Source organism: Entelurus aequoreus, linkage group LG02, assembly GCF_033978785.1.
Source record: "Entelurus aequoreus isolate RoL-2023_Sb linkage group LG02, RoL_Eaeq_v1.1, whole genome shotgun sequence".
Classification (NCBI taxonomy): domain Eukaryota; kingdom Metazoa; phylum Chordata; class Actinopteri; order Syngnathiformes; family Syngnathidae; genus Entelurus; species Entelurus aequoreus.
In genome coordinates this window covers 38,705,517-38,717,544 of record NC_084732.1, presented here as the reverse complement: position 1 = coordinate 38,717,544, position 12,028 = coordinate 38,705,517, and positions in this window count along the sequence as shown.

The following is a 12,028-nucleotide window of genomic DNA, read 5'->3' as shown; positions in this document are numbered from 1 at the left end:
TAATCAATCATATTGAGTCATGCAGGGTATGAGTGTGCGTATGCATGTGCAGGGATCTGTCCCGTCAGCAGCTTTGCATAGCTGCAGTGTTACATAACCCCTGGGTGGGGGGGGGGGGGGGGGTCATGTGGTGATGGCCAAGGGGGTAAATCGGGACTGCGACACTACACCTGGGTCAAGTCTCCAGGGAATTGTTAGTTGTGATTTTGTTTAATGTCTGTAGGGTGACCTCATGGGTGACCTGTAAGGTGACCTCATGGGTGTTTTGAAAGGCAACAATAATTTGAAGCATTCACACATATGGTTTGCCACACCAAAATGTATCTATTTATTATTGTGTGAATGCTCCAAAGCAGGGGTAGGGAACCTATGGCTCTCGAGCCATGTGTGGCTCTTTTGATGACTGGATCTGGCTGTCAGATAAATCTTAGCTGACATTGCTTAACACGATAAGTAATGAGTAATTCTGATGGCAATCACAGTGTTAAGAATAACATTCAAAATATAAAACATTCTCATGCATTTTAATCCATCCAATTAAGAAGTCGCAATAATGGTAGGAAGTATTTTATTTATTATTGGCTTGCTTCAGAATAATAATGTTATTAAAAAGAATAAGAGACTTATTATACTCTAAAAATGTTGGTCTTACCTAAAAATGCACACATTTAGTTGTATTCAGTGTTAAAAAATATTATATGGCTCTCACAGAAATACATTTTAAAATATTTGGCTTTCATGGCTCTGTCAGCCAAAAAGGTTCTTGGCCCCTGCTCCAAAGCATTAAAACATATGCTTTTCTACACCAAAATTAATCTATTTAATCAACTTCTTCATCTTCTTCTTCTTCTCCAGATTTTGGCATCGCTCTACCTTCCACATTTTTCATCCGATTCAAACTGTTCCAACTTCAAACTGTTCAGCCTATTCGGGAATCGTGGGCTTTCCACTGACAAATTCCCAAAATTCCTAGATTTCCCAGAATTTCTGGTTTTCCTGTAGATTAGCTACTTTTAGACCCATGTAGCGAGTAGCTTACATCAAAGCTACAAGCTAAAAAAAAAGAACAAATGGACTGTGAATCCAGGGCGGAGAAAATACAATCACCTGGATTAATGAGAACATATACGGAGAAAATCCATGATGATTGGTTGGTGTTCGTATGATGAGTCACAATTGGCCAAGGTTAGGGCGAAACATTACAGACTGGCCAATCAGAGGCAAAATAAGGCGGGTCATCAAAACAGGAAGCAAAATCGTAACAGACACACAATCTTGTCACATGACGACAAGGGAGTCGGAGACAGAGGGACGCTTCAAGCTGACGACTCCAAAAAAAAAAACATACTTGAAAATGGCGGAGAGATTCTCTCCCGCAAATTAGATTTTGCCTTTAGTGATGAAGACGACATCCAGGAAACCTAATTGACAGATAGTTAATAGTAAAGGACCCTTATTGGGTCCATTTGTACACTCTCAGTTACATTAAAGGCCTACTGAAATGAAATGTTCTTATTTAAACGGGGATAGCAGATCCATTCTATGTGTCATACTTGATCATTTCGCGATATTGCCATATTTTTGCTGAAAGGATTTAGTAGAGAACATGGACGATAAAGTTCGCAACTTTTAGTCGCTGATAAAAAAAAGCCTCGCCTGTACCGGAAGTAGCGTGACGTCGCAGGTTAAAGGGCTCTTCACATTTCCCCATTGTTTACACCAGCAGCGAGAGCGATTCGGACCGAGAAAGCGACGATTACCCCATTAATTTGAGCGAGGATGAAAGATTTGTGGATGAGGAATGTGAGAGTGAAGGACTAGAGAGCAGTGCAGGACGTATCTTTTTTTCGCTCTGACCGTAACTTAGGTACAAGGGCTCATAGGATTCCACACTTTCTCCTTTTTCTATTGTGGGTCATGGATTTGCATTTTAAACCACCTCGGGTACTATATCCTCTTGAAAATGAGAGTCAAGAACGCGAAATGGACATTCACCGTGACTTTTATCTCCACGACAATACATCGGCGAAGCACTTTAGCTACGGAGCTAACGTGATAGCATCGTGCTTAAATGCAGATAGAAACAAAAGAAATAAGCCCCTGACTGGAAGGATAGACAGAAGATCAACAATACTACCAAACTCTGGACCTGTAACCACACGGTTAATGCTGTACCGCCTGGCGAAGCCTAGCAATGCAATTGCTAACGACGCCTTTGAAGCTAACTTAGCTACGGGACCTCGACAGAGCTATGCTAAAAACATTAGCTATTCACCTACGCCAGCCCTCATCTGCTCATCAACAACCGTGCTCACCTGCGTTCCAGCGATCGACGGCGCGACGAAGGACTTCACCCGATCATCAATGCGGTCGGCGGCTAGCGTCGGATAGCGCGTCTGCTATCCAAGTCAAAGTCCTCCTGGTTGTGTTGCTGCAGCCGGCCGCTAATACACCGATCCCACCTACAGCTTTCTTCTTTGCCATCTCCATTGTTCATTAAACAAATTGCAAAAGATTCACCAACACAGATGTCCAGAATACTGTGGAATTTTGCAATGAAAACAGAGCTGTTTGTATTGGGATACAATGTGTCCGAATACTTCCGCTTCAACCATTGACGTCACGCGCAAACGTCATCATACCTAGACGTTTTCAGTCGGAAGTTTCCCGGGAAATTTAAAATTGCACTTTATAAGTTAACCCGGCCGTATTGGCATGTGTTGCAAGGTTAAGATTTCATCATTGATATATAAACTATCAGACTGCGTGGTCGGTAGTAGTGGGTTTCAGTAGGCCTTTAAGATCGATATTATACATGTGGGCCCATAGACATAAATACTGTTAAATGTAGCTTTGATGTAGCAAGCTACTTTTGCAGTGTAGCTTGTTACATTTAATCGAGAATAAGTTGTAGCTTAGCTTACTACATTTTTCCAAGTAGCTTACCCACCACAAAATGGCAGCGGTGCGAGGCACAATGGGCAAATGAAATGTTTGTACACCGGAACAAGGTTTGTACAACAAAGTATATTTTTATTCTGTCTGTGATTCGTATGTCAAAACGTTCGCACAATGAGAAGATCGTAAATTGAGGTTCCACTTTAGTCAACATTCTGTCGTTGGCAACACCTCACAGTGAACGTGTCCAAATTGAGTTTAAAGCACTGGTATCAAATTTTTTTTTATTTTTTTTATTTTTTTTTTATCAAGTAACACTCAGAAAACACATGGCTCTCCAAGTACCGCAATGAGACCAACAGTATCAATACAGTAGCATAGTATGCCTAAGTGTTCATTAAAAGCAAGGCAGGGTTTTATTTAACGAGTATATTTAATATTTTTGGCGACTGTAACATTACACACAGTTTGAACAGTAACACTTCGTTTGATTATAGGAAAATAAAACACTGTACTTTAATCAAGTGATTATTTGTTGTACCACTAGATGGAGCCCGTGTACCACTGGTAGTACACGTATCATAGTTTGAGAATAACTGGTCTAAAGTATCTATATTTCGTGTGAGCACCATTGTTATCTGGACTTCATGTTTCCTCTCTGTGAACCGCAGATCCCCTGTACCGGCAGCACTCATGAAGCGACACCCATCATTCTTGACTGTAGGCAAGACACACTTCCCTTGGATGCTAGCCATTTAGACAATAATGGCTGTGTATTGAGTCATTCTCAGTGGACAGTAAATCTCTATTGCTATATGAGCTGTACACTGACTAGACTTTAGTTGCATCCAAGTTTCATTTCTGTGTTGTCCCTTGAGAAGATTTACTGTAATATAATAATAAATGGGTGCTAAAATGTGAGAGGTGTACTCAATTTTGCGAGATACTGTACGAAGGAGGAGGAGATGCAGGATTATGGACCGGGTGTCTTTGTCCAGGTGGGATTAAAGCTATGTAAGGCGATAACGATATTAATATCCATGTACACACTGCATGCAGACAGACAGGCTGGATAATGGCATCAGTGCAATACTACACTCAGCAACCACAACTTTCCATTTCATTCCTATACTCTCTACCATCTATCAGCTCTGTCATGAAGTTGGCCTTCCTAAAAGGTTTGTGCAAAATTAGAATTGAATTGATGTCTCCCAAAATCCAATTTGAAATTTTAAATAAGGTTGCGAGCAGGAAGTAGAATCTCACTTAAAATTAAAATTAAAGGAAGCATAATTGGAATTATATACTTGATACTTTGAATGTATTTCAAAATCATGATTTACATTATATTTCAGACATGCTTGTTTTACATATTTTATAGGAATACATATTATATATTATATTAAGGGAATACATATAATATATAATATTTAAGTTTCATTGACAATTAAGAATAAAAGCATCTTCTATAAAATAGATTCATATAACTTTCAAATTATGAAAACTAATTAAACTGATACAACTTTTAAGGACATAATAAGTGGTTATTTTGTTTCATCTGTTCACTTTAAAATGAAAAGGTTATTAACAATTATTCAAAATGTTAGGAATTTGTGTTTAATTTTAGTGTTTATAAACGTTTGTCAAAAGTACAGATTTTATGCGGCCCGCGGGATGAGTTTGCTAAGTATAAAAATGAGCCGAAATGTTTGATTGAAAAAAACAGCTGTTCTAAATGTGTCCACTAGATGTCGCAATAGCAATTATTTGTATCTGTGTAGATGATGCTACATATGTAAAAAAAATAAACCACGTTAGTGCACCAGTCGAGGAAATTGATCAAACTACTTAAATAACATCCTATAATTTGAAAATTACCACCAATGAGTTGACTGATGAACATTATCACATAATTTATTCAGAAAGTATAAACAACGACAGACAAAGATAGAATACTATTAACCACAACATATATGTGTAAAAAAAAAAAACAACAACATTATGATTTGTACAATTTCAGAATGTGCTTGTTCTATCTTTAAACAAAGAAAACAATCTGAATTGTCTTTATTATTAAGTAATTGTGCCGTGATTTTACCAGTCGGGCCCACTTGGGAGTAGATTTTTCTCCATGTGGCCCCCAATCTAAAATAAGTTTGACACCCTTGATTTAAGCCAAAACCTTTGTTAATTGTGACGTCTAACGGTTACCTGACGAGGGCTACACAGTTAATTGATTTAAAAATTTGGCTATGTTAAAAAAACAAAAAAAAACGTGAAATTGATTTTTCTCTAAAAGTACCACGCCTCCAAGCTACCGTAAGATCCTCCTTCCTGTGAGAGCACTCTCCACAGACATGCGGTGCTCCCAACACACATCAGTGTTTCCCATTTTGCATTTATCTGTGGCTACTAGGGGTGTGGGAAAAAATCGATTCGAATTGGAATCGCGATTCTCACGTTGTGCGATTCAGAATCGATTCTCATTTTTTGAAAAATCTATTTTTTTTTTTTATTTAAAAAAAAAAAAAAATAATAAAATATATATATATATATCTATATATATATATATATATATATATATATATATATATATATATATATATATATATATATATATATATATATATATATATAGATATATATATATATATTTTTTTTTTTTAACTAATCAATCCAACAAAACAATACACAGCAATACCATAACAATGCAATCCAATTCCAAAACCAAACCCGACCCAGCAACACTCAGAACTGCAATAAACAGAGCAATTGAGAGGAGACACAAACACGACACAGAACAAACCAAAAGTAGTGAAACAAAAATGAATATTATCAACAACAGTATCAATATTAGTTACAATTTCAACATAGCAGTGATTAAAAATCCCTCATTGACATTATCATTAGACATTTATAAAAAAAATGAACTATAGTGTCACAGTGGCTTACACTTGCATCACATCTCATAAGCTTGACAACACACTGTGTCCAATATTTTCACAAAGATAAAATAAGTCATATTTTTGGTTAATTTAATAGTTAAAACAAATTTACATTATTGCAATCAGTTGATAAAACATTGTCCTTTACAATTATAAAAGCTTTTTACAAAAATCTACTACTCTGCTTGCATGTGAGCAGACTGGAGTAGATCCTGCTGAAATCCTATGTATTGAATGAATAGAGAATCGTTTTGAATCAGGAAAACAAATTGTTTTTGAATCGAGAATCGTGTTGAATTGAAAAAAAAAATCGATTTTGAATCGAATTGTGACCCCAAGAATCGATATTGAATCGAATTGTGGGACACCTAAAGATTCACAGCCCTAGTGGCTACAAATGAAAATTTTCCCCATCATAAATTGCGGATTTGGCCACTCATAAACAAATTACAGTCGTAACTCTGCTTCACAACACACCTCATACCACCTGCCTGGCTGGAGAATAAAGTCTGGTGTATACTTTCGCGTCATCTAACTTGCGTAAGCGAAACCGTCTTGACCCTGCCCCCTGCATAACTTCCCGCAAGCCTTGTGTGGAGCTCCAGAAAAATCCTAGGTTTGTGTCGTTGGAGACGAAGACCACAGACCTGTGATTGGTCAGCTTTCCAGTCATACCAAAGACTATAAAAATGGGACCCATTACCTCCCTGCTTGGCACTCAGCATCAAGGGTTGGAATTGAGGGTTAAATCACCAAAAATGATTCCTGGGCGCAGCCACCGCTGCTGCTCACTGCTCCCCTCACCTCCTAGGGGGTGATCAAGGATGATGGGTCAAATGCAGAGAATAAGTTCGCCACACCTAGTGTGTGTGTGACAATCATTGGTACTTTAACTTTTGAAGAGGACGGTCCCCGACAACAGGAGAGCAGACTTTTTGCTTGAAAAGCACAAATTATTGTATGAAATAATGCATAAGTGATACAATTTTTAGCATGAAAACGGATATTGTGCACTTTCCATCTCGGTGTGCTCTGAAAATAATTAGACTACTGAATGTGTCATTTTTCAACTTATTGGCGTTGTTGTTGTCTCCAGAAGAAGTCACAAAGTATGCGCTCTTTTTAACCTTTATTGCCAAACACCATTAACGCTTGACAATACACATTAACACCAGCGGGTCGTTACAATAGTTGCCTAACAGTTTTGTTTATTTTCAATTACATAATAGCTCTCTCGTCTTGTCCCTTGTCCCGAACAACCGAATAGCGTTGCAAATAATGGAGTCCTCTGCCGCGACTCATTCTGAAGTTGCACAGTCCATCCAAGGTATTTTCCTCTGGTCTATAAGTAAAACATCCATTAAAAGTACACTGATCATTCTGAATGATTATAGTTCCAGACAGTGTCAATGTAGCTGTTGTCTTTCATGCTTCACAAGAAAATTAAGCGTCTGGCGACATCCCCCCACGGAAGAACTATAAATCAAACAAGACGCCATCAGAGGGGACACAAGCTAGGTGACGCGAGAGTTTTTTTCAGCCTTAAGAAGTACTGTTGTAAAAGGAATCTGTGGTGTGGAGATCCGCCTCCACAAGCCCAGGTAGTATGCATTGTGAAAGGCGTGCAGAAAACCCCTGGAATTGTCCAATTCAACCTTCATCACTATCATAAATGCTAAGAAGACAAAGCTTAGAGACACTATTCTGTTGTTTGGCAACACTTCGCCTTTTTGGTGAAATAGCAAACCAGTGTCGTTCAAAGTGTTTTTTAATGGAATGCTCCTTGGCCCTGTGATGCCTTCCGCCCGAGTGCAGCTGGGATAGGCTCCAGCCCCACCCGCGACCCCAAAAGTGACAAGTGGTAGACAATGGATGGATGCTTTTATTATGGATCCGTTGCACATTGTAGAAATCAAATACATTTTATAAAATGGAAAAATAGTGAAAATAGCAGGAAGTAATGAGAAAATGGTGAAATATAGATGTAAAAAACAAAAATTTGTCTTTAAATGTATGTTTATTTGGCCTTTAATGAGCTTATTTCATTACAAATGCCATAACGTCAGCAGCCCCGGTCCCCTCTGTTATCTAATACAAAAAATATACATTGAAATGGTAATTGAAAATTGTTTTTTCAGGGAAAACAATTGGAATTCTCTAAATCACAAGGAATTCATAATACTTCCAATTCAACATCCCATGGGACGGTTCTACAGTACGCTTCTACATGCCCCTGGAAATGGCAATCACAGTAACAAACACATTTTTAGATTCTCAATCCATATTGGACCGTATTATCATTGTATGATGTGTTGGGTCTCATTAGGTTGTGCAGGTGAACTTGATGAAAGGGCCAGTGAATGTAGATCCAGTGAAATCATATTGACTGTAAATGCATGTTGAACCTTAAAATAATGACAAAAGCACACACTGAGTGTAAAATATTTTAATGTCATTTAGTAAAGGCAATACATTCAAAAGCTCATCATATCCAATTACACAGCACTCAAACAACACCAGTAGACTTATTAGGAAGACATTGTGAAATTTATAGCAAGATCAAATTTACAGTATAGTTGATCGGTAAACAAAGAGGCATTGGTTCCCAAGAGTGTAGAATTAGCGTGCAACTGTAAACACTAGTGTTTTTTTGTTTGTGTGTTAAGGACATTTAATAATATAAATAGCAAAGCCATGTTTAATATCTTACGCAGTGACGTCATGTGCCTGCGTGCACTGAAATGGTATTGTGAGCATGCGCAGAATAAACGGTGCAGTAAGTTCCTGGACCAAAGAAATAATGGCGGTTTGTTTATTTCCTCCTGTGAATACAAAGTGCTAGCTAACCACATTGGTGACTGTTATAACGATAGACTGCTGCAGAAATGAGTAACGCTACAGGTTATGGGCCCAGTCATTCAGGCCAAAGGTGGTTTAGACTTTTATTCGACGGTGACGAGAAAAATTATGAACTCTGGGAAACGAGGTTCCTCGCACACATGGAGTTACGTGGCCTCGGAGAAGTTATCCTGGAATACCCGCACATAGATGAGGAAGACGAAGAAGCTCTCGCAGAAGATGAGGCAATGAACGGTGAGGCATATGCAGAGCGTGTCTAGACAATAAGAGTTTGTCGTTGATAATGAGGGACGCTAAACGTGTGGAAGAGCAGCACTGGAGATTCTTCGCGAGCACTAAGCGGGAAAGGCCAAACCCCGCTTTGTGAGTTTGCATTGTGAACTTTCCTCGCTCCACAGGGCTGGCAATGAAATGGTCACTGACTATATTATTAGAGCAGAGACTATTTTCACGCCATTAAGAAGAGCAGACAAACAAATAAGTGATGGGCTTCAGATAGCCATGGTAGTAAAGGGGCTACCTGACTCATATAAGCCATTCGTCGTGCACTACCCAGACAAATGACACTGTAACGTTTGGCGAGTTTAAAATGAAACTGCGAAGTTATGAGAGTATAGAAAAATATAGGAAGAACGACGTGAATGCAGAAGAAGACAATGTGATGAAGGCTAGCGGGGCAACAAGATCACATGGAAGAGGAAAGAAAATGGATCTAGCTGATGTTGAGTGTTACACACGTGGGAAAAAGGGACACATGGCCAGGACATGCCCTGACGAATCCCAGGCGAGAAGAGAGTATCGCAAATGGGATACACCACATCGAGGAAGGGGACGCGGTCGAGGACAAGGCCGTGACCATATAAAGAAAGCTGATAGAGAGGCAGAACCTACATCTTTCTGTTTCTTCAAATTGAGTGACTGTCTACCACAAATAGGAAACAAGAAGGGTCTCATGGTCGACTGTGGCGCCACGACCCACCTGATCAACGACGCCACAAAGTTCAAGACAGTCGACAAGAGCTTCAGGCCAGAGGACTACATGATTGAGCTTGCCGATGGAACCAAGATGAGCGGGATGGCGAAGATGAGGGGAGACGCCGAAGTCTACTTGCTGGACAGCGAGGGACGACCAGTCAAAACAAGGCTCAAACAAGCACTTTACATCCTATCGTTTCCACAAAACCTCTTTTCAGTGAAATCAGCGACAGCCAACGGAGCCGAGCTACGTTTCAAGGACGGTGATAACTGGCTGGTCCACAAGGATGGTACCAAGTTCAAAATGGATGTGTATGGTAGGCTGTATTACCTTATCACAGTATAAACATGGCATAGGATACTTGGTCATTGTAACTTTGATGATATTGCAAGATTAGAAAAGGTAGTTGAAGGGATGTCGATTAAAAGGAAACATGACAAGTCCGATCAAAACTGTGAAATAGGGAAAGTTTACTCAAAGTAGAAACAGACAGGCAGACGCTAAAGCTACAGCTGTACTAGAACTAGTACACAGACTTATGCGGTCCTATAGAGCCAGCAGATAAAGATGGATACAGATATGCAATAGCATTTACTGATGATTACAGCGGGATGATTTTTCCATACTTTATCAAAGCGAAGAGTGACACAACAAAAGCTACAGAGAAATTCATAGCAGATGTAGCTCCATATGGAAAGATAAAGTGCATAAGGTCTGATAACGGTACATAATTTACCGGGCAGGAGTTCCAGTCTTTACTTAGGAGTAACGGGGTAAGGCACGAGACGAGTGCACCCTACTCACCTCATCAGAATGGAACTGCCGAAAGAGGCTGCTGAACCTTATTTGAAATGGCACGATGCATGCTATTGGTGAGTAACCTCCCAAAGCAGTTGTGGACATATGCTGTACAGACAACAGCTCAAATCCGCAACAGGTGTTACAGTAAGCGTCTAGAGCAGACACCTTATTGTGTTTTCACAGGAAAAACACCTAACCTATCTAACATGGAGATATTTGGCTCTGAATGCTATGTATATAAGCAGGATAAGAAGAAGCTGGATTGTAGGTGTGAAAAGGGGGTCTTTGTAGGCTATGATAAGTATAGTCCAGCATATAACGTGTATTATCCTGATACTGGAAAAGTCCTGAAACATAGGCTTGTAAAATTCATCACCAAAGGTAGTGCAGATAGCCAGACTCAGACATATTGTGATATGGGGAGCGATATTGAGAATTATGAAGATGCATGACCAAAGGTAGTCCAGCAGGGTCAGGGACAGCATAATGAGAGTAAAGAGTCTAGTGTTGAGGAGACTGCAGAGGCAAAGCCGCCCCAGACAGGTAGTACTCAGAGAGAACAGGGAGAAAGGAGGTATCCTATAAGAGAGAAAAAGGCTACAGAATACTTAAAAGAGTACCAGTGTAAAGCAGGGTGTAATATTGACGAAAGTGAGAATGTAGATTATTTCTACAGAGTGACGTAAGATGTACCTAAAACATTTACAGAGGCTATGGACTCTAAGAAGTCAAAAATATGGGTTGACGCAATGAAAGAGGAGATTAACTCTTTGACAGAGAATGAGACTTTCACTCTGACCCCACTGCCAAGAGGCAAACAAGCAGTGGGAGGTCGCTGGGTATATGCAGTGAAAGAGAGCCCAGATGGATTAGAGACTTGTAAAGCAAGATATGTCGCAAAGGGTTATGGTCAAGTGGAAGGGATTGACTATAAAGAGACCTTTTCACCGACAGCCAACATGACGCCTGTTCGAGCATTGATGCAGGTGGCTGTACAGGAGGACCTTACCCTACACCAAATGGATGCTTACTGCTTACCTACATGCTCCAATGGACTGTGAGGTATATATGGAACAACCGGAAGGTTTTGAGGTCAAGTCAAAAACAGGAGAACACTTAGTATGTAAACTCAATAAGTCATTGTATGGTTTAAAACAGTCCGGGCGTAACTGGAACATGTTTCTGCATGATCACCTTACATAGAATGGTTTTGTACAAAATGATGCTGATCATTGGATCTACAGCAGAGAATCTGAGAATGAGAAAGTGATTCTGTTAGTATGGGTGGATGACCTAATCATAGCAGCGAGTAGCAACACCTTACTCAGTGATGTAAAGGAAATGTTGAAGAGAATGTTTAAGATGAAAGATATGGGTCCACTTAAACACTTCCTGGGTATTGATTTCAGACAGAGTGAAGGAGAGATCAAAATGACTCAAAAGAAACACAGAGAAGATGTTAGCAAAATTTGGAATGCCAGAATGCAAGTCGAGATCCACCCCATGCGAGCAAAAGTTAAACTTTGACATAGGGGGGGATGATATCGAT